Source organism: Mixophyes fleayi, chromosome 2, assembly GCF_038048845.1.
Source record: "Mixophyes fleayi isolate aMixFle1 chromosome 2, aMixFle1.hap1, whole genome shotgun sequence".
In the NCBI taxonomy this organism is placed as follows: domain Eukaryota; kingdom Metazoa; phylum Chordata; class Amphibia; order Anura; family Limnodynastidae; genus Mixophyes; species Mixophyes fleayi.
Window position 1 is genome coordinate 44,852,272 of NC_134403.1, and position 24,813 is coordinate 44,877,084.

Genomic DNA, 24,813 nt, shown 5'->3' on the forward strand with positions numbered 1-24,813 from the left:
CGGAACTCAACAGGGATGGCCACTATCTCCTCTTATATTTGCCCTTTCCATTGAACCGCTGGCCATCAAAATTCGCTTGAATCCCGATATTTCTGGTATAGTGCTGGCTTCTGGTAAGCACAAGGTTGCTCTCTACACAGATAATATCCTTCTTACAGTAACAAATCCTTTGATTTCACTTCCAAACCTATTCTGTGAGATCCACCACTTCTCAGTTCTTTCTAATTTTAAAATTAACGCTACCAAGACGAAAATTCTGAATTTTTTATATTTTTAAACAAAGAGAACTCATAGAACTCAATTTTCCTTTTCATTAGAACTCTACTCACATAAAATTTTTGGGAGTTGCCCTCAACAAGAAAGTAGAGAATCTCTATCAGGTCAACTATCCTCCTTTAACCAATTTTATTAAGAACAATATGACCTGGGATAGGCTTATGATAATATGGAATGGTCACCTCCATGAAAATGAATGTACTGCCCAGACTATTATACCTCTTCCACGTCCTGGATATCAAAATCCCCCCTTTGAACTTATCCAAGTTAAAAAAAATCAGTATGGTCCAGTAATCATCCACAAATTCCAACTAGTATCCTCCAGCAATCCACTACTGTCGGTGGCCTAGCCATCCCTAGCTTCCGCAAGTATTATTACATAGCCAGATTGGTCCATCGCATTCAATGACACCCCCCCTTGGGACCACAGTTTGGGTAGACATAGAATCGGCAGTGATGGGTGGCTCCCCTATCTGCTCCTTTCTTTGACTGCCTTCCACACAGAGACCCGTGGCTGTCCGCATGCACCCTGTGATCAATCTCAGTTCCACCAGTATCAACAGCTTAGGCATTTTTTCCAAATATGTTTTTTTATCAAAATGTTTGTTGTTGGTGTATACTGCTTTGTGTCTTCCTTTTTTGTAGGATAACTGGTTTCCTTTTTGGCAGCCAGTGAAACATATGTGCCATTATATGTAGGGTTCTGTATATAGTTGTCCAAAAGATGGGTATTGCAATTTTGGGCATATAAGTAGAATTTGCTGAGTGTTGACATATCGAGTTATTACCCCCTTGGGAAATTAGTTGGCCCATGACGCTAGAGCTGTGTTTACAACATTAACACTCTAACAGCTAAAATACATACTATTACGCACTAACATACTAAAGGTCAATGCAGGAGATAGCAACTTAAAGCGAAATGCAGGCGCCGCTCTGTACAATATCAGATCTTGAACTGCATCAGCCTGGTGTTGCATCAGAAACTCAACACTTCACAGCTACAGATTGATGGCAGAAGCTGCTGGTGAGAAGCGGCAATTTGCTTCACATAAAACTATCTGCAACCTTTCTGAAGGAACACTAACCTTCTATGTTTGTGTTGTATTGTGTTCAAGACAGTATTTACAGTACACACAGCAGGCAGCCTTGCGTGGTCCTCTATGGTAGCTTCTGCCCCCCCACCCCCTGCCTCCTGTCTCCCCCCCCCCCCACCCCCCTGCCTCCCGTCTTCATCTCCTCTAAACAAATGTATGTTATGAAAGTAAAAGAATAAACAGGAGCCTTTCTGTACATACTTTTTATAAGTATATTCTTTATAATTATTTAAAATAACTTTGAAAGCTTTAAATAAATCTGGTTAACGTGTCTTTAATATGCCGATGAAGTCAAGGGCTCAACTTGGTATAATCAAAATAGAACACATCAGATAAACATGTTGGCATTGTATAAATAAAAAATAAACATATTTAATACATTTATTTTCCAGCTAATATCTTGCAGTCAGACAACTAATTCTAGCTTAGTAAACCTTCTTTATGGACAAAATCTGCAGCAATTTATTCTGCTGAACTGAATAGGAGTAAGTGAAACCTGCAAATATACTCTATTATTCTATTACTCTATTATACTCAACCTGCAAATATACTCTAAGTGCACGAGTGCTAAGCCACACATTGTAACCTGGAACTAGCCAAGCGAATTGAGGAAAATTATATAAATCAGCATCTTACAATATTCCCAACACCTTAGAAATCAACTTGATTGACGTATAAACATTCCGGGCAAAGCAAAATAACTTTCAGATCTGTTTTAGGAAAAACCATTTTGCCCTGCAAGGGGTGCAAATACATTTATTTAAAAAAAACATTACATGCTGGGAAATTACTGGCTGCCTTTGCATGTAGCACACAAATCCTGTACAGTTTTATTTTTATACTGCAAAATAGAGTTAAGGTAGGACAAACTCCTTCCAACTCAACAATGCACACCCCTCTCCCCCCGTAGAGTGACATGGTTTTGCCTAGGCCTATATTTCTTTGCTTATAACTTTAAATCAGGCCCACAATGATACTATAAAATAGACATTTATACCATGATGATAGAAATTGTAATTGTATATCAAGCCTCTTAAGTTGCGTCACTCTTCAAACATTAGAACGCTGTTCGTTTAATTATATAAAGACAATTGAATTGAAGATTTTAAAAAGAAAAGACAGTCTTACAGATAGAGAATATATGACCATCATACTTATATAAGGAATATATGTCCTAAAAAAACATCAATCTATTCCATATGTCACCTAGAACCACATTCCTTTCTTCAATGAGCATTGTTTTTTCTTTGTTTACCCCTTCATTGTTTCTTCCCACCACCACATGGCCACTTCCATCACCACATCCTATACTATATTCATTGCCTTTAGCCCTAAAATAGGAGGTTTCAATGTAGGAGGCTTTAAATTGTGAGCTCTTTTACTGCTTGCATCATGTGTTGTATTGTCACATTTATTACACCACCAGAGGTTAAATATTAACCTTTAGCATGGACTTGGTCTACTGAGGTTTGCACTAGGAACACTTATCCATTCAATGACCTTAGCTTCACCTTTACAAGGTTCAGCCTTTCCAAACAAGCATTACATACTAAATACATTAGTGACGAGGATCTCAAAAAAGGCAACTACAGCACAAGTGTCTTCATGAAGAAAGCCAGTGATGGAATGGGGGTATTCAATAAAGTGTAGAAAAATGTTAATCAAAGCATCAGATATGATACTATGATACTTAGGGGCATATTCAATTGATGGCGGAAACGCAGAAAATCTCGCGGCACCGTTATTACGGTAATAGTGCGCGTAAAAAACATTATTACGGTACTTTTCGCGCTGGATTTCAGCTCGCAGCTCCCTGAGCCGCGAGCTGAAATACAGCTAACTATTACCGTAATAACGGTAATAGTTTTAATGCCGCGGAAAACGGTGACAATTGAATATGCCCCTATGTCTGCCTTGCATTAGACAAATTAAGTGCAATTTTGGTAGCATTCATTTCACGTACTGCACAACAGTCTGGTGGCAACTGAAGATTAAATTCCATTTCTATAATTGCAAGGGGTGACCCCATGTTCTTTGTGAGTACCAGCTATATGTGTAAGAGTATTCCCTGTGAGTTGCATAAGCGCCCTCATCTTACTTATTTATTCACTTACTTATGTAAACTGATGATCATATCCATCTCATCTGTCCTTATGAACTGGCTCCCAACAACTTCTTGGCTATGGAAGTTACTAACACTCTATAATTGTGCTATATACCAATAGAGTCCAAGTCATAGTGTAGAAGAAAGAAAATAATAAAATAGTAGTGATCCAGGTTAAAAAAAAAATGAATACATCATTTTTGCAGTATAAAAATACTTATCTACAATCTTCTTTCTTTCTTGGTCTGATATAATCTAATGGGGAGGTGGTAATCCATACAACTCATATCAGCTCTACTGTCAGCTTCACAGGTCACATGAACAGTATTACAAATCAGAATGCTCAGTAACACCAGAAAGCCTTGGAAACGGTATTGCCATCAGTATTTTAAAAGCAGAGCTGGCACTGGCCATTGAGAATAAAATAAATAAGTGGAGCAATTATTGGCTTGCTGTCATACCCCAGGGAAAGGTGTCACCCGAAACTGTGCATTGTTATCCTATTTAGGTAAAACTCTGCCTCAGTGCCAGATGGCTGTTGGGTAGTTAGGAATGCACCCACATTAAGTTTTATATGGTCTGAAACGCCTTGCTCTATGTCAGAAAGCAACAGAACAACGAGACTTTACATTTAAGTGATGGTTTTGTAAGAAAGCAGGTGAGATCTTCTTATAATCAATAAAATTAGACACTTCTTTAAGGACCAGGTAAGAGACAACTACTCATACTGGGACTCATTTTGAATTGGATGCAAGCCCCGCTTTTTACATGCATACTCGCCAAAATGCATATCCCTGCATCCATATAATGCTTATTGCGTATTTCTGACCTGAGCCTCCTTGCTTCCCGTAGAGACGGAATAGGGGAGGGGTGACCAACCGCAGGCTAAGTACGGTAAAGTCATGTATACATAACTGCTCTATAGTTAGAGGCAAATAAAGCCACTGATAGGCCTGTCAAGAACTACCAGTTGCAGGTATTCTACCACTGAAGCAAATATTAATACTCATCATCATCATCATCATCATTACAGACCTTTGCTGTGTGTAATTTTTTTTTTTTAAAAAATTCTCAAAAAAAAAGAGGCACCCTACTCCCCCCACTGTCCCAGGCTATAACAGACAGAGCCGGCCACATTATAACAGTGAAACCTGCAGCATGTAGTCCTCCTGTCATAATTCCCTAAGGGAAATGAGTCCGCAAAAAAAAGGGAACCCCCTTAGAAAAAAACAGCTCTGTGCTGAACGCTCTAGGGCTCTTCATCCATTCCAGTTAAATGTTAAGTTAAATGTAAGAAATGAAAATGTTTGGGTGTGGCACTACTTGTCCCAGCAAACCCTGGCAGCTATAAACTGTTTGGTTAAGCTGCCTTTTGCAGAAATCCAAGTGTCAGTATACCCTTGATCGTCAGAGCATGATGGTGCTTGTATGACTATAAGCACCAGCATGCCGTATCAACAGTGGCCCACTGGGACCTATAGTGCCACATGAAAGAATACTGGTAAAAAAAGAACACTGTGAAAAGTATTTTGTTTAAATAAAGCATATCTCCCAACATGCCAGTCGTTGGGAGTGGGAAAGGAGGCGTGGGGTCATGTTTTGATGGGGCTATGAAGGGCTCACCGAGAGCTCCAGTGTCCGAGTTACCAGTGTGTCGAGTTACCACGCAGCGTCTGCGTGATGGCAGCGCACCCGTGGCTATATAAGCCACTGGACGCTGCCATCTTGGAATCAGTCCGATGGCAGAGCAGTGAGAAGAGGACGCCGGAGGACACCCAGAAGAACAGGCGGCGGCGGAAGTAACAGGGAGCCCTTGTAAGGGTTAAGAGCTACCCTGCTACGAGAAGAGGACGGCAAGTCAAGAAAGGAAAACGCCGGAAGAATCAAGAGAAAGAAGATATCAACGATGAGGAGTCCTTGTAAGGGCTAAGAGCACCCTTGCCAAGAGGACAGCGGGGACATAAGAGCCAAAATGGAGAAGCCGCCAGCTGGAGGGTCTGGAAGACGCTATTAGTCCTGTAGGTTGGGCACAAGGCTCGTGTGCACAGTTTGGGCACTAGGCCCGTTGGCAAGGTAAGGGGGCACAAGGCTCAGTTAGGGTATTTGGACACTAGCCCAAAGGTAGAGTCATTGGGCACCAGACCCTTTATAGTTAGGGAAGGGGCACCAGGCTCCTGTAGCTAGTTGGGGCACAAGGCCCCTACGATAGTTTGTGGGTGCAAGACCCATAGGTAGCTTGAGTACAAGGCCATTAGTTAGAGCACAAGGTCCTTTAGTTAGAGTTTGGCACAAGGCCCGTTAGGTAGTAACTTGGGGCACAAAGCCCCTAGGCAGTTAGGGGGCATACGGCCCTTATTAGATAGGGTGCAAGGCCATAGTTAGTTGCAGGGCACAAGGCCTTTAGAGGTAAAGTGGGCGCAAAAGCCCTTGAGTTTAGACAGGGTGCAAGGCCCTGGAGCGCTAGTAGGGCGTAAGGCCCTGACAGACTAGAAGAGTGTTATGCTCTAATTAGGAAGAGGACACTAGTCCTGATAGTGCACCCAAGCACTCGGTCCTTGCGGATTGAGGACATTGGGTCCCTATTAAGTAGCAGTAGGTTGAGAGTAGCATACAAAGCTCCTCTATCCGGTCGGAAGGGTACATAAAGCCCTGAGCCCCAAGACAAGGCAAGCTTAACATCCGGGATTCAGGTGGAGGGCAGAGGCCTGCTGAGCAGCTGTGTCTCAGCCGATACTGATGGCCCAGGATGGGTCAGCTCTAGCAGGATTGGTCCGCTCCCAGATAAGAAGTAGGGATCATTGGTGAGGTGGTCACTGGCAGGTACCAAACTGTTTGTTATTTTGTATGCACCTGTCTCGTTTAGTGTACTCCCTTACAGGAGCCAGACCTTCACTGAAGACTGTGCTGAGATGCAGATGCAGATCCATCTAAAATGGAGTGTAGGTGGTTTATCGTTTAGAAGGTAAGACATCTGTGTGTATCTGTTCTGTTCTCCCGCAGGCGTTACATTTGCCTGTCCGTGCCACAATGAGGTGTGTCCACGCCCCCCCGAGGGCTGCCTAGCGATGTAAATCGCTCGGCTGCCTATTAGATATCTCACTTTCCCCCAGCATTCCCATCCGTGGGACAACAGAACCCTAAAATCGGTATTGTTCCACTGAAATCGGGACAGTAGGGAGGTGTGAATAAAGACTTCCACAAACCCTGGGGGCCCCACATTGCAGGTTTCCCGTTCTTGTGCGACCAGCCCAGCCGGTCATAGCGTGCTGTTGCTTGCGACTTTTGACGGGGATCGCCACGCTGCACTTACCCACGCAATTGCCGCAACCAGCTCAGACTATGAGCGCTGGTGCTTAATTCACTTTGATGAAATATATTTATTTGTTTAAATATTAAACGACAGTCGTCATCATCAATTAATGATAACGACTGACGCCTCTACCACATCATTATACACTTGTGTATATGTACATATGTTCATGCAGCAGGCACATTAAACTTAGTGCACTGACTCACTTGTATCTTAAGATAGGAGCAGCTCAGCATAAACGTAATTCTGTCATTTTGTTCAGACACATTTTGCGTAAAATGCGTTCAACTCTACATGAGGCCCTTAATGTGTATACGGAGATCAAATAAAATGTTGTGATTGCAGAAATGTTCTCATATTTATGTATTTACAGAAGTAAAAAATAATTACAATGTCATATTAATTCAAGTCAGTGCCTTTAGCAGCTTACAATCATCAAATTTGGAAAGATTTACTAAGTAAACAAAGCGTTGACATTCAAGAAAAACCAATATAGTAGTTTACCTCAAATACATACTTTTTCCAGACTGTTATTTAAATGCTTAATATACTCAATATACATTTTTTTATTACATATTGGAGAGATGCTGTTATTTCCCAATTCCATAATTCTTGGAACTGTGTCCTGTGACAGACTGAATGTGCTCCTCAGTTTTTCGTATCACATACTTGGAGATGAATACATTAGAACAGAGCTGCAGGTGATCAGTGAATCTACAGTAATTATCACTTGGCATAGTCCAACATCTACAAAAGTGGAAGCTGCTCAAATCAATTTATAGGCCATAAGAGGTGCTTGAAAGGGTGGGGTTATCCTGCAAGGAACATACACACAACATTTTTCCCCCCAGCACACTGCTATAGCCAGCAACAGATCTGCCATTTCTACTGTAGATAAAAATGCAAAAGTCTTTGTTGCACACATTTGCAAATGTATGTTTAAGCCATCCTGCCACGCCAAGGCGCTTTTGCTAATAGGATGGTCCTACTCTAAACAATGAGAGTCCCATATATTTGGGCCATACATATGTGTTTTTAAATTGAGAGCCAACTTACCAAAGAGGTACCCCAGAAGCCTCCAAACAGCAATTCAGTGCCAGTACCCCCTCTCAGCTACTGACACCAACATGCCTCTCAGACAAATACAAAAGTGGAAGCTGCTCAAATCAATTTATAGGCCATAAGAGGTGCTTGAAAGGGTGGGGTTATCCTGCAAGGAACATACACACAACATTTTTTCCCCCAGCACACTGCTATAGCCAGCAACAGATCTGCCATTTCTACTGTAGATAAAAATGCAAAAGTCTTTGTTGCACACATTTGCAAATGTATGTTTAAGCCATCCTGCCACGCCAAGGCGCTTTTGCTAATAGGATGGTCCTACTCTAAACAATGAGAGTCCCATATATTTGGGCCATACATATGTGTTTTTAAATTGAGAGCCAACTTACCAAAGAGGTACCCCAGAAGCCTCCAAACAGCAATTCAGTGCCAGTACCCCCTCTCAGCTACTGACACCAACATGCCTCTCAGACAAATACAAAAGTGGAAGCTGCTCAAATCAATTTATAGGCCATAAGAGGTGCTTGAAAGGGTGGGGTTATCCTGCAAGGAACATACACACAACATTTTTTCCCCCAGCACACTGCTATAGCCAGCAACAGATCTGCCATTTCTACTGTAGATAAAAATGCAAAAGTCTTTGTTGCACACATTTGCAAATGTATGTTTAAGCCATCCTGCCACGCCAAGGCGCTTTTGCTAATAGGATGGTCCTACTCTAAACAATGAGAGTCCCATATATTTGGGCCATACATATGTGTTTTTAAATTGAGAGCCAACTTACCAAAGAGGTACCCCAGAAGCCTCCAAACAGCAATTCAGTGCCAGTACCCCCTCTCAGCTACTGACACCAACATGCCTCTCAGACAAATACAAAAGTGGAAGCTGCTCAAATCAATTTATAGGCCATAAGAGGTGCTTGAAAGTCCAACATCTCTCAATTGACCACTGTATGTTCTATGACGGGGGGTGTTTATTCACAGCAGGCATAATAGCAATCAATATAGAATATATATTTATCTTTTTTTATTATTTGCTCAACTTAAATTACACATGTGAATGGGAAGCAACATTTTATAATACAATTAGGAATGTTCACTTTGAAAAGAATATTGGATTGAAATCAATTCCATTTATTTTGTATACATGTATGGCGGAGGTGAAAGTGGACTGTTTTTGAACATTGGGACCCGCTTCATCTTATCAACCATTTGTTTTAAAGGAACACAGCATCATCAATATTGTATCGTTGACATTTATGATCAAACGCAACCATACAGTTTAACCTAACAACAAAAGTTAAATGGCGCAGAGTGAGGCCTAATACATGTGAATATGTCCACCCCGATATGTAGTAAATATAATAAATACAATATAAAATTATACAATGAATATGGATTAAAATATGCACTGTGTGGCCAATATTTAAAAGATATTTATATACAGGCAGATGGTTGGCATGGTTCAGAGGTTCTTGCACCTCACTAATGCACACCATCCCCTACCTCAGGGACCCTCTTTTCCAACTTTCAGCCATGCCGCCGCAACACAGCACCCCCCTCGTTGTATGGGTACTTTCCAAGGGGGCTGCTACTGCTGCTGTACCGGGTGCCAGGGCTGCCAAGAAGAATTCAGGGCCCGGGTACAACAAATTCATGGGGCCCCCCTCATAGTGAAGTAAGCCCCAAAATTTTTTTGCGCCGCCTTACGGCGGCGCAAAAAGAATTAGGTATATGGTCATATATTCAGGGGCGTGGCTAGCCAAATGGCAGTGCAAAAATTTTGGGAGGTGCGGTCATGCATTTGGGGGCGTGGCAAACTTGCCATTGGGGCGTGGCTAACATAAAAACCACTAGGCTCTCAATTCGCCGGAGCGTCACATATGTTTAAGCACTCCTGACTTTCAGGACATCTACCACCACAGGGTAGTATACAAACAATGCAGTGTGTACACAAACAGTTCAGTCTTGGCCTACACCTTACATTGGACACAACATTCACCAAAAATTGGTATTGTCCCTACTAGAATCACAACATTTCACACACTGTGCTGCTCTCTCCTACCTGTTCTTCTCACTTTCTCCACCTGTGGCTGCTGCTTTCTTTAGTTGTGGCTTGTCCGGATCCAGAAATGTTGAAGGACCTATTTTGAAAAAAAAATGGCTACATTTAGAAAATTACAGCCAGCCCCAGCGTTAAATCAATAGCACCCACGATTAATAATTAGGCCTTCCTCCAGCTCCAATATTACAATAATGTGCCCCTTCATCATCGCCATGCCTTATGATCACACTGTGCCCTCCATGCTGTTTTTGCCCCCTTCATCTGGCTCCCCTTCATCAGACTATACTATGCTGCTCCCCCCCTTTTTCAATCCCACTGTGCCATGCCTCCCCCCCCCCTTTGTAACCCCACTGTGTCATGCTGCCCACCATTTTTTAACCCCACTGTGCCATGCTGACCCCTGTTTATTAACCCCACTGTGCCATACTGCCCCGTTTTTTAACCCATCTGTGCCCCTCTCATTTTTTCACCCCCTCTGTCATGCTGCTTTCCCATTTTTTAACCCCTCTGTGCTCCCCCCTCAATTTTTAACCCCTCTGACATGCTGCTTTCCCATTTTTTAACCCATCTGTGCCCCTCTCATTTTTTAACCCCTCTGACATGCTGCTTTCCCGTTTTTTAACCCCTCTGTGCTCCCCCCTCAATTTTTAACCCCTCTGACATGCTGCTTTCCCATTTTTTAACCCCTCTGTGCTCCCCCTCATTTTTTAACCCCTCTGACATGCTGCTTCCCCGTTTTTAACCCCTTTGACATGCTGCTTTCCCGTTTTTTAACCCCTCTGTGCTCCCCCTAATTTTTTAACCCCTCTGACATGCTGCTTCCCCGTTTTTAACTCCTCTGACATGCTGCTTCCCCGTTTTTTTAACCCCTCTGTGCCCCCCCTTATTTTTTAACCCCTCTGTCATGCTGCCCCCCCGTTTTTTAACCCCTTTGTGCCCCCTCATTTTTTAACCCCTCTGTCATGCTGCCCCCCCGTTTTTTAACCCCTTTGTGCTCCCCCTCATTTTTTAACCCCTCTGTCATGCTGCCCCCCCCCCCCCCCGTTTTTTAACCCCTCTGTGCCCCCCTCGTTTTCCTCCCTTCACTTACCTTTTCTCCTCTCTTGGTCTTCTCTGCTGCTCTGTGCTCCATTGCTCCAGACTGACTGAATGCTGGGCATGACATGATGACATCACACCCAGCATTCAGACAGTCTGAATAGAGCACAGAGCAGCAGAGAGGAGGGATGCCGGCTCCGCGATCAGGTGAGTATGTTTTTTTTTTTTTTAAACTAGCCTGCTCCCCCCACCAACGACCGAGCCCCCCCCCCCCCCCCCCCCGCCAAAAAAAAAAAAAAAAAGGAAAGGAAAAAAAACGTTTTGAAAAGAAAAATTAAAAAATTGAAAAAAATCAGCAGCGCAAGGGCCCGGGCCGGGCCCCCTGACATGCCGGGCCCGGGTAATTAGTACCCGCTCCCCCCCCCTCTCGGCGGCCCTGCCGGGTGCTTTCCCACTATACAGGACCTCCCATCATCTCTCTGATGGTTACTGGGGATAACTGTTAAGGGGACACTTTCAGATTATTTTGTAGTTGTTACACATCCCAGTTGTCAGGGATTTCTGCATCACCTGCTTATAATCACACACTGACTTCGGACTCCCAGTACTCCCCTGACTGCAGAGTCCAACCGCACTGCTTTACATGGCACTCTACCTCCTGCTTAGGGCACATAACTCAGTCTCACGGGGCATCTGGCCATGAACTCTCTTTCCGGGTGCTGACACTACTCGCTCGGAACTATTTTAGGGGCTCTTTTTCTTCACTGCTGTCATACATATGTTTTCTCACTCACCCCTGTCTAGGGTCTTTGGCTGCAAATCCTCCATATCCATGCCTCTCTTTTCCAAGCAAACTTCTGCAGTAGCTTTCCAGCCAAAGGTTCTACCATCTTTAAAAGACTAGTGATGCACCACTGCTTGCTCTCTCTCTGCAATTGTGCCTCTTCTGGGGTACCCCTATCCCCACCCCCTTAGTTTTTGCTGCCTCTTCACAGTGGGGTTCCTCCTATTAGGACTGCCTATTTCACCTTACTAAACAAAGGGATGGGCTGCTCACTGGGCAATAAGCTATAAAGGCTGCTCCCCTTACAGGGGTTCTTAACTGGCTCTTAACGTTAGGGCTGGTTCCCCCTCTAGTGGTTCTTAATGATGATGCCTTGCGGAATCCGCCACGCCCTCTCCTCTCTACTTGCCGGGGACTCAGGACCACCCACCTCCTTCCTGGGTCCCATCTAAAAATGGCTCCAGACACGCTATCACAGGAGGAAACCAGAGTCTTTATAGACTCTGGCTCCCACCTGACCTACCACGTCTCCTGGTGTTGGTATGTATGTGCTGTCAGCCATGACTCCACTGATGAAGCGGCCATCCGCGTCACCATGTGGGGACACCCAACCGGTGACATGACCGCACACATCTGCGGCGCCAGCTTTGAAAAGGCAGTAGCCTCCTGGTTCCAGACTCCCCCCCCCCCTAGTCTGCCGTCATCGGGGGCCGGGGAGGCTTAACAGGTAGCGCTTTATGCATTAGACAGTTCATACATATTTTAGGTTCATTTGGTTAAAATTGAGGGCTAAGGGGCCACTGTTTTGTCTCTCGCCCCAGGAGCTACAATTTGAAGTTACGGCCTCTGGTATGGCCACAAGATGTGCAAGCAATTGTCTATCTGCGTTACATAGCAGCTATCCAACCCAACAGCTGCTGCTCAAGTTGTGAGAGGTAAATCCCATGTCGGTGGTGCTATGACCAAGAACAAAAGGACCCACTAGCCTCCAGGACCTCTCTGATGTTTAAACTAGCAATAGTATTAGGAACGGAGGTGGGAGGAGATTCCACATGGCCAAAGCCCTCCCTGGGGGGTTCCAGCCCAGTCTCTAATATTTCTTCAGGCCTATACAGCCTTCTGTCTTCTTTATATACAAAGTGTCTCATTTACACTTAGGGGCAAATCCCACTAAATTGTGCAGCATTCCCAGGATATAGGGTGCAAATTTATACCTGGGAAAACCATATTGTGATACAAGTGGAGCAAATGACATTGTTTTGCATGCAGGAACAGTACTGGCTGCGTTTGTATGTAGCACACAAATACTGGGCATCTTTATTTAACACTACGATTTCAAGTCGTGCTATGACTCCTCCTCATTCCAACTCAAATTTTTTCCACTTTTTAAATGTGCCCTTCCCTGCAGCACAGCGTGATTGCATCTTCTATCTGGATTTAATCCTAATGCTAAATGAAGTCTAAAGTACTTAGCTAGCAGCAGGTGAAGATAGCAAGATAAATACTAGAGAATAACTTCCTCATCCTGCACGATCTATAAATACTGATGTAAGAAATCCACTTTAGAAGTAACCCCTTGTGCTAATTTTTATAATAGGCCGATACACTTGAATTTGTTTCATTTTTTTTCTGAATGTAGTCAGCGTGCATTGTGTTTATATGTATGGTAATAACTTTTATCGAGTCTGCAATTGTTTGTTTAGTGTAAAGCACTAATAGTGTATTCTCATATGATAACTATAATATTATTATACAATATTCTTATACTATTATTATTTTATTATTACAATTTATTTATATAGTGCCACTAATCAGTGTCGGACTGGGGCATGAAGGGCCCACCTGGGAATGCAACACGAGGGGCCCTCCAAAGGGGGTGTGGTCAGCCATCATAGAGGCGGAACCAGACACTAGAGGGGGAGTGGTCAGTCCACGAAAGACAGCTAGCACCTTAGTGTAGTGAAACTACAAGCCCCAGCATGCTTTGCCAATATATAGCAGTTTATTGCTGTAAGGATATGCTGGGACTTGTAGTTTCACAACACCTGGAGTACCACAAGTTAGTCAAGCCTGCACTAGACTCAGAACATTTGACAGACTGTCCTACCTGTTGTTGTCACTTTTACCACCTGTGGCTGCTGGTTTCTTTAGTTGCGGCTTGTCTGGATCCAGGAATGTTGAGGGCCTTATTTGGAAAAAATAATGGGTACATTTAGAAATGCCAACCATCCCTGCCATTAAATCAACAGCACCCACATTCAATTATAGACCCAAACCACCTCAGGGGCGGATCTAGAGAATTCTTCTACCCGGGGCGATTAAGGGGGGGGATTTAGGCCACGCCCCCTTTTTACATCTGAGGCTGCCGGCGGCTGCATACTATGTGCAGGTCCGTTCAGCAGTGACAGGTAGGGACAGTTTGCTGCCCGGCCGCTCTGATTGTGTTTAAAACACAATCAGAGCAGCCGGGCAGCACACTGTCCCTGCCTGTCACTGCCGAACGGACCTGCACATAGTGTGCAGCCGCCGGCAGTAAGCCCCTGCTAGGGGGGGCGATCGCCCCGATCGCCCCCCCCCCCCCCTGGATCCGCCACTGAACCACCTCAGCATTAAAGGTCCCATCACCCCCTCCCTATAGTGTTCTCTGTGCAGCCCCCCCTCACTAGAGTTTAGTATAGTCAGCCCCCCTATAGTTTAGTATAGATAGGCAGCCCCCCTATGCCACATAGTAGTGCCCCCAAAACAATGCTATGCCACACGGTAGTGCCCACAATGTTACGCCACGCAAGTGTCCCCGATTCATATTATGCCTGCAATAGTCCTCTCAATTCACACACATTATATATATATATATATATATATATATATATATATATATATATATTGAGAACAGATGTAATAGGAGACCCCATATACTTTTTACGATGAGCGCTACCATAGTACTTTCTGGTAAAAATAAAAAGAAGGTGAAGAGGGTGATGCTGCCACTATTCCCAGGGGGTAGAGTATCCTGACAGTACTCAAAAAAATGAAAATTTACAGGGTTTTATGGGATGGGCGCAAATCAGGGGGGAAGTGGGACACACAAGGATACAAACATACGCACCTATTTGGACTGTAATGTGTATCTAATACTGGGTGTGTGTAATGATCAACAAAGCTAAATTAATATCAAAACCAATACTAATAACATTGTAATCCAGTGTTATCAAGATAAAAAACTGTAATACATAAATGATTTTTTAGCACAAACAATATAAACAACTGGTTAAAGTATACTTACCCAAAAGTTGATTGATGCAGCCTCTCTGATCTTCTCCCTTCAGCGGCGCGGGAACATCAGCTGACAGGGTGAGTGGGCGGGTCACATGATCGCAGCTGCGATCGCATGTGAAAGGTGAAAGATGACTGGCAGCAGCGGGGACGCCGGAGAGGAATGCGAGCACCCTGGTGCGAACAACGGGCCTCCAGGTTAAGCTCCGCCCACATCTAAAAGAGGGTGTGGTCGTAAGGTAGCCGGGCCTACCGGTAATTTTACCAGTAGTCCTGTGGGCCAGTCCGACGCTGCCACTAATTCTGCACTGATGTACAGAGAACTCACTCACATCAGTCCCTGCCCCATTGGGGCTTACAGTCTAAATTCCCTAACACACAGACATGGACAGACAGAGACAGACACACAGAGACGGACACACACACAGACTAGGGTCAATTTTGTTAGCAGCCAGTTAACCTACCAGTATGTTTTTGGAGTATATATACTATATAATATAAACCATATTACCCTTTGTCTGTCCATTTCCCATTAGATTGTAAGCTCTAGTGAGCAGGGTCCTCTTCCCTCCTGTTCTCATTACCTATAACTTTTGTGCACCAGCTACACTGCGCACCTCCTGCTTGGGCTCTCTGCCTATTGACTCCACTCCTCCATTGTCTTTGCACCTCTTACAGTGGCTCTAAACCTGTTAGTTGCACCCATGGTAATGGGCACAGGTTTGGGCATGGTAATGGGCACAGGTTTGGGCACAGGTTTGGGCACAGGCTTCAGCCCTTTGCATCCCTGTAGCTGTACTGAGAGTTGCAATGTTATTGGTTTACTGTATTGTACTGTTATACCATGTAATGTCTTGTTGTTTGCCCTCTGTACAGCACTGCGGACCTCATGTGGCGCCCTATAAATAAAGGTTGATAATAATAATAATAATAATAATAATATTCAGCTAAATATTGCTATATTTCACTTTATCATAATTGTTTCTCTATCAACAATCTTTTTCTAGCAATTCAAACTTGTTTACTTCAATAAGACATTTTCTAATACTTAGTATAGAGCTCCATATTATAGATCATTTTACCACCATCAGGCCAGCAATAAGCAGAAAATCACAGGGCCTTAGACAGGAGCTTATGTTGCTTAGTGGATAAGCTGGCTATAAACACATTACGTTGGTACATTTTTATAGCACGCTCATGGTGATTTACTTGGCTGTCTGACTACTGATGTAAAATATTAGTTTCATATAAACTTTGGTTCTGATTCATTAAGGAATGTAAATACTGATACGTGCCGTATATTGCTTTTTTGCACCCTGCGCATGCGTAAAACGGATACATACGCCTAAGAACGCAATTCATGTTCACACTTAAATGACACTTCCAACGGCTTACAATTTCAGGGGCGTAACAGGGAGGGGACTGGGCGTATGTACGTAGTCAATGTACATTAAGGGCGTACCAAGCTGGAGCGCATTTAGCAGCGTCCGATTCAAGCTTTGGGCATCGCTAAGGTATGTGTCTGCAATTTGTGTTTGCAATCAAGAGCAACTGTAAAAATGCATTTTATGTACAGTAGACATTAATAACATCCTGATAAATGTATTTCAAGGGGGGGATATTTTTTCCTGATTTTTCATTAATAACTATGGGCCTGATTCATTAAGGATCTCAAATGAAGAGGATACTCATTTCAGTCTCCTGGACAAAACCATGTTACAATGGAAGGGGTGCAAATAAGTGTTCTGTTTTACACATAAGTTAAATACTGACTGTTTTTTCATTTAACGCACAAATATTTGATAGCTTATTTGTACACTGAAATTTAAAGTTGATATTTGTGTGCTACATGAAAAAACAGTCAGTATTTAACTTATGTGTAAAACAGAACACTTATTTGCACCCCTTCCATTGTAACATGGTTTTGTCCAGGAGACTGAAATGAGAATCCTCTTCATTTGAGAACCTTAATGAATCAGGCCCTATATTATTATATTAACAGATGACAATAAATGAACACTTTTTATTTTTCTGTGCGTTCTGATAGGACTTTATACAGAATGTATGTATTATACATACCCTGCAGTGTTTCGAGTCTGTCTCAATACGGCAAGTGTTGTATAGGCAGAGTGTACCTAGACTCGTATTCAACACATACTTACCAACCTTTTAAAAGTGAATTCCGAGAGATCCCGGGCAGGGGGCATAGTTGAAGGGCACCGTCAATCGCATCATTTTGGCCCCACCCCTAAGACAAATGCGCCATTTTGTCGCGGGGGGCGGGGCCAAAATGATGCAATTCACCGCCAATCGCGTCCTTTTTACAGGTACGTTGCTGTATGCAGGATACTTGCCTGTTCTCCCGGGAGTCCTATCCGGATTTCGGGAGTCTATCGGACATTCCGGGAGAGTTGGCAAGTATTATTCAGCAAGAGACGTGTCTTCAGGTCCGCCTGGAGCTGAATACGGAGATGCGTACACCAGAATTACAAAAACACACATTACGTTCGCTTTGTGTTCCTTGATTAATCAGGCCCTTTATGTCTTATATTCCACTCTGACAACATTCTATTTGTCTTTCATGTGCAAGTACAAAACCTCTATGTTAATACTCTGGCTCACTGAAATTTTTGTTGCTTTTTATGGCTCATAATGTGATTGAACGTTTGCAAATAGATCATGATAAAACTGATCTGTTTGCAAATAAAAAGGAATTAATGTAAAATAAAAGTGAACAAAGCATTTTAAAGATGATATATGTCAGCAATTACGTACTTAGAATTCTCTGCCTGAAAATAACTGTAGTGCTATTTCTATGGTCAAGGACATAACATAAAAAGGTCACACTGTTATAACAGAATTAAATTAAAACAAAACAAAACACACTGAAATATATAAAGACCATTTTATATTATATGACAATTGTTTTAATCCAGACATATATAAAGTACTTTTGCTGGTTATTATAAACAAAGCAAAATGCAAATTTAACAGTACGGTAGAGTCTTTTGACTTTTGCCGTGTGTCAACTAATCTAGATCACACAAGTCTACAATTATCTACATATTGTATGTGTGTGAAAGCGCCATCTTGTGGACATGTGCATTGTTACAATGGCAATACATCATCTCCAGCTGTTGGCAATGCAAGAACTCTCCAAAACAGTGTTTCTTAACTCCAGTCCTCACACACCCCTAATACCTCATGTTTTAAGGATTTCTGTCTGTGGATAAGGTAGGATAGATACTGACCCAGCCAAGTAGATGATTAAATAAATCCTGAAAACATGAGATTTGGGGGCAGTGGTGGGCCTAGAATTTTTTAAGGGGTGAGGGGGGAGATTTTGCATAGCCACGCCCCTCCTTCACTCTGATTGGTTGGCCCAGTATAGCCCCACCCCCTTTCTTCCCGATGATCGGACCTCTCAAGAGCAATTTTAAGATATGAAGATTGCTGCTGGGGGGAGATGCTCCCCTCTGGATCCGCCAGTGGTTGGGGGTGCGTGCGGACTAGAGTTAAAAAACTCTGCTCCAAAGACAGCAATAGCATATGATGCTAAGCTATAGGGGAGACAATTGCTCAACTTGTGTAGAAATTTAGTGGGGTTCATCCACCAGGACTCATTGCAGCGCTTCTCTTCTCACTATTTAGAGCAGAGAGGCTTCAGAACTGGATAACAGGATGGGGCAGGAGATTTATAGTCTCATACAATGGCAATGAAGAATAGGACAAGGAGCCCAGCCATCCAATCTGGTTTTGCATTCAATACACACCTCCTATACATTGAATCCCTACAACAGCTCCAGTCCTCCAGTGCTGGAACCCTTTTCCTCTAGATAGTGAGAAACACCCAAATACTCTCATCAGATAATTATGTAGTTTCAGGGGAGCAACCCTCAAAGATGTGCTACAGATTAGGTAGTCAAGCTGGCCACATGCGGACATGTCCAATTGATTTTAATTGGATCATGTGACAATGCAGTCATTTGTGGCCCAAACACACTGTGATATTGGGTCAATTGCTCGATGTCAGCTGCAATGTATTGTGACCAGTATCGGTATGAGGTAGGGTTTTCCCATATCCCTTTATTGCACGTTCATGTTAGGGTTCTCTGACTGGTTTGTCTGGTGTTTACATTTAATGTATTCTTTAGTTATGTATTTATTTGTTTTCGAAGGAGCCACATAATGTTTACAGGAAATAAAGATTGCACGTATCGCACATAGCTGTAATGTCTCAGTTTCTCTGTACTGATCATCAGACCGTTTTAAAACTAAAAAGTCAGGGAAGCTGACGAGTTTCAATGGCAATTAATAAGACAGAAGAGTATGAGTTTAACAAATGTATCATGTGTTTTAAGGGGGACATTAGAACTTGATTATGATGATGCCCATTGTGTCCTATGTTCACCTAAAATGCACTTTTCTAACACGTTTAGCTGCCTGTGCCCAGCAGCATTGAGCCTATAAATTGTTTTCAAATGTTAACAGCTGTAGTCAACATAAAGTCCTTTTCATGAGCATTTAATTTGTTTCTAACGAACAACCTTAATCAAGTTATTATATTTCTATATTTAGTGTTAAAAAAAGAAACAGAAATTGCAGATGTCTATTCTAGAACAGGCGTAATTAAAAGGATGAACATAATAACAAGTAATTATAGCAAGTAATTGAATAATGTAAGAACAATGCTAAATAGGCAATGGAGGAAAATAAATAATTGGCTTACACCAAGTTGCATGATCAGGGAAAACTATCCAAAACAAGCTAGGCATGAATTGAATGGGGACACCACTTTACCCAGCATTCCGCTCTCTTGCTCACAAAGAGCCTATTGTGTATAAACATGAAAGAGTGGATGGATGGTGACCTGGGTTTTCTATGTAGGGCACCTGTTACAGGACCGGATTAGCCCATCACGTGAAGCTAGCTTTTATTTCGCCTTTTATTTCATCTCCTATGTGTGTTGTTTTGCTACAGTTGTCTTTGAAGGGCCTTTTTTCTTTGCAAAGTCTGCCTTTAAGTGATCCACACAGCAAACAATGTCAGTTGGTTATATATACTAGAGCAGACTAATGTTTTAGGGGCATACTGCAGCATGTACAAGATGAAAGTAGATTATATCAACAGAACCTCACAGTTCCAGAACACCGCCTGTAGATATTAATGTATTTATATTTACTCTCTCAAGAGACTTGCAGTACATCGCCATGGTCAAACTACCACGTCATTTACAGACATGCCAACATAAGGGAAACATTCACCTAGTTCAGCTATTCTCACTTTTGACTGAATTAATCTTGTCTCAAGTTATTTAATTAATGTAAAAAACATGCTTGATGTCAACAAATCAACAGCTGAGCCCAGGCTAATCATCAACAGGTACATAGGAAATCCCGAGTCGGGCTAATGTCTCTGTGGCAGAGAAGAGATAATATTAGTGACCTCTGATGTATGTGACATATATTGGTTAAATGTCAGAAACACAATATAAGCACAAACCTTTTATTGTGATAGGTGATAAGCTCAGGGATTTTGCCATTGGCAATAGTTTGTTGAGACATGCTTTGTGGTACACCACAGAATGTGATCACTGACATTTATGATTAATGTTAGAGAGAGATTAGCCCATGCTTCCAGAGCCCCACTGTGGACTGGAAGATAGCAATACCCAATTATGTGACATGTTCCCAGACTGCAGGATCTCAAATTGAGATGGGGGCTTCTCTTATATGCAAACTGCTTGCTGTCATTTCTGTATGATCTTTTTTTACACTTTAAGTAAAAAATGTAATTTTCATATCCAAAGTGCATTGTTTTCCTTTAAAATTCTCTGACATGGGACCAACGCTGCAAGTTACTCATCCCTTGGTTACCAATGGCATTTCTGAGCAGCTAGGTGAGTAATTTAAATTTTGTGATCATGTGTTTGTTTAAAGCCAGATCCAGCTGTAGAAGTTTGTTAGGGTTTAATCTGTTTTGCATCCTGCTAGGTGCTCAGATTTGCTATGCACTTCAGTTGTGTCTTCCTCTGTGGCTGATTGGAAGACTCCACTATTTAAACCTTCATCTGTCATGCACTGTACATGCTAGCTTCCTGGTTCCAGTACCTGTCTTCAGTTTGTTCCTGATCTTGCTAATTACTCATCCTTGGTTTACTTCAGAGCTTGTGCTTTTCCTATCTGCTCTTGATACTGCAATAAACTCCATAGTACTTTTTACTTCAACATAAGCATGTTATAGCTGTGATTTTGTAACAGGGCTTAGCTTCTTTTGGAACATTCTATAGCCTACCTGCACCTACATAAGTGCAGGCAGCAGTTCACTCACTCACTCACTTACTGACTGATATACGTGCAGTATACCTGAATAGGGCATTTCCCTGCTTGCGTTTTTGACATCCCTGGCATTAATTTTAGCTTTGTGATCTTTGGCTGCCATGACCTCTTGAATTTTGGACTTGATTCTGCTGTTTGCCACCTTCTCTGACCCCTGACAAAATCTTTAATTTTCTATTGTTTGCTGCCTGCCCAGACCTCTGCCTGGATTTTGGAACTGCTTCTTTTGCTAGTCACCTGCCCAGATCTCCATCTGGACCTTGGCCCTTGCTTTACCTTTCCTGTTTAGAGCCTATTTATTGCATTGTGTGCACAGCCCTTAGTGCATTTTATTGGGTACCGTCTGAGTCTCTCCTGTATTTCCTGCGCCAGCACATTCTTAGAATAAGGTTCATTCTAAGTAAATGATGCTTGACATCACAGTATTAAGCAATGAGAAAACAAACTGAGACTAGAGCTGGATGGATCATGGATCATGTCATCATGACCCTTCCCCACTACACGGTGATGGAAATCGAAGCATCATGCCCCCAACACTCACTATTTTGAACTGGGATGCCCCAGAGGAGAGGTCCACAAAGTAGATAAATATGTTTATACTATATCTCCAGGAGCTCACTTAGCAGAGGGGGGGGGGGGGGGGGGGTCTCTTGCTCAGAGTCCTGCCTTTGTTCTGTAATCTATTATATCACTTAAGATGATGTACCGGCAGACCTAGCTGTCTATATGGCGTAGCAGCGGAGTGTGAAAAGTAGTAGGTTATTATTTAACATGTATCTTTATTTTTATATCCACAACAGCCAATAGACAGGTATAGTTGAACACATCAGTGAATTACGATTATATTGTGATTCTGCCGTATCTAGGAGGAGCAGGGTGAAGGCTCTTTCTGGGGTGTAATTCACTCATGTATGCAGCAAGGCCTGCCTATCACAATTAAGTAAGAGTAAAGTTATTGGCTAATCAACAGCCTATCACTGTAACAACTCTCAAGTCTGTGAGAGTATGTTGTCTTCTTCCTTCACCATCCCCGTAATAGATACCCAACAGTTGGGGGATAATGGCAAAGTTCTCCAGGAAGCAAGAAAGAGTCCAGGAAATTCTATTCATTTAATAAATTATAATTCTATTTTTTCCAATATTTTATTGGCAAGCATGACATGTAGCATTATAGATTCTGCAGAAGTGTTATTATGCTGTTTTTATGCTCTAAAACTTCTTTATTAGCCAGTCTCCCTTTGTCTAAATCCAAAGTTGTGTCTTTTGTAAATATATCTTTGGGTAATGGGTTTTCTCCCACAATCCAAATACATTATTTGGCATCTGCCTAAACTATCCCTGAGATGTGTATGCCTCTGGTAGGCAAGTGATTTACATTTGAACAATTTGACTATGTTGCAGTAGTGGTTATGAGGTGTTCTGGTTTTTATAGTGAATGTGCCTCCATCCAATACGTTTATCATTGATAAAGAAGCTCCAAACTCCTGTAACGCCTGCGGGGAACAGGACAGATGCACACAGATAAACTTACCTTACAAACGATGGTTACCTCCCGTCCGCTTCCGATGCACCCCAGCCACTGTCCTATCCCAGCGGACCAGCAACCGTACCTCTGTCACCTCCAACCACTTCCCTCTGAGGAAGAAACAGAAATTACGGCCATGCCTACCAGGAAAGGGCTGTCCGAGACCACGGCAATGAGTGGAGACAGTCACTCACCTCGCTTGCTGCCACCTCGTTTTACTCTTGCCAAAGGCGCGGGACTACAAGCACTTGAGACCAGGAACAGTCCTGCCTCAAGCACCTCACTCACCTCTCGGTGATGGCCTAACCGAAAGAAGGAATAGAGCGTTCTACTCAGTGGGCACTCCAACTTCCGGTCCCTGCTCTCCTGCTCCTTCCCGACACCTGTGGACGACAGACAACACACAGCCTCCCTCAACTCTACCAATGAGGCTAGTATGTACACCCACAGAATTGCACTAATTAAACAACAAGAGACCCGACCCTAACAACTATCTAATGGCTGGGAACGCAACTTGACTATATAACTATAACTGGGTGTAGTGTACTACCTAAACCTCCACCCTCTACTTTACAAGGAACACCAGCCGGTGTTCACAGTCTATTCCGGAGGGCTGTTCCTAACACCCTCACCCAGGTCGTACAGAGAAGACTGTCTTATCGCTATGGGGTCACCCACGGAATCCTAAGGACCAGTCGCACAGGGCACGAAAGAGGCTCACTGGAACAGCACACCACTGGAGTGTCAACTGCCGCACGGAACCGCCAGTCGTCACTGCCGGAACTCGAAACGACTGCCTTCACTCAAGCGGAACACCTGTCCCAGTCCGGAGCCACCAGAGAACCTTTGCGAACTGAGGACTGGAACACTCAAATAGAACCACAGGCCGCCCCTGGAACTCTAATGAGCTGTGCCGCACTGCCAGTGAGATACTCAGTCACTACCTCTGGAAACCAGTGTAACCCCAGGAACCCATGGGACGGGAAAACTACTGAGTGTTCTTTCCCTGGCTATGTGTATGCTCTTAACTACACCTTGTCCCCACAGTACAGGTTATTGCAGGAAAACAGTCAGGAAACAAGAGCCTACCTTTAATGGGGACCTGACGTAAAGAAACACACAGCACAGTCCAAATACAATGCAATATTCGCTGCACAGGCGGAATAATACTCTGCTTCTGTACCTGGAACTGTCACGTAGTACAACGCCAGCTGACTACAGGGCCTTGTGCCCTGACTATGGGCCTTAGCCCCCTCTCTGCCTTGGGCTCTGAGCCCACTAACTAGGGCCTTGTGCCCTTCTACCTATGGGCTTTAAGCCCCTACCTAGGGCCTTTTGCCCTGTCACACTGTGGGCCTAGCCCACCCTCATTAGGCCTTGCGGCCTACCTATCTATGGGCACTAGCCCACTACCTAGGGCCTTGTGCCCTTTGACTATAATGGGCTTATAGCCCCCTCACTAGCTACAAGGGCCTTGTGCCCAATTGCCCTGGGCCTTATGCCCCTAACTGTTACCACTGGCCTTGTGCCCGACTTTGCCCATGGGCCTTGTGCCCGACCTTAGTTGAGTATACTTACCTGCTCTGCGCAGGATACTCAACTTGCCCCGCAGTCTTCTTTCTCTGGGTCTTCCAGACCCTCCAGCCAACGGCGCCTCTTCTCCTGTTCGGCGCGGCATTTCCGGCGATATTCTGGACGGGGGCGCTCTCAGCCCTTACAAGGGCTCCCTGCCGGCGTCTCCGGCTCTGCCCTCTTCTGGTCTTCTGGGCAGGGGCGCTCTTAGCCCTTACAAGGGCTCCCCGCTGACGTCTCCGCTGCTGTTTCCTAGTGGCAGGGTAGCTCCTTGCTCTGACAAGGGCACCCTGCCACTTCCGGCATCTTCTTCTTGATCTGTCGCTTCACACGTCCCACGACATCCTCTTCTCACTCCGCCGGTGAACTTCTG

General features: G+C 43.6%; 1 protein-coding gene across 1 annotated transcript in view; it reads right to left on the bottom strand.

The window, feature by feature from the left end:
* ZC3H12C (zinc finger CCCH-type containing 12C) overlaps positions 1–11,212 on the bottom strand; it is a 136,956-nt gene extending 125,744 nt beyond the window's left edge. The window contains exons 1-2 of the mRNA XM_075198892.1: positions 11,001–11,212; positions 9,911–9,989 (exon numbers count right to left, since the gene is read on the bottom strand). The gene's annotated coding sequence lies outside the window, so the exon portion shown is untranslated. The remainder of the gene's footprint in view (positions 1–9,910; positions 9,990–11,000) is intronic.
* Positions 11,213–24,813: the final 13,601 nt, after the last annotated feature.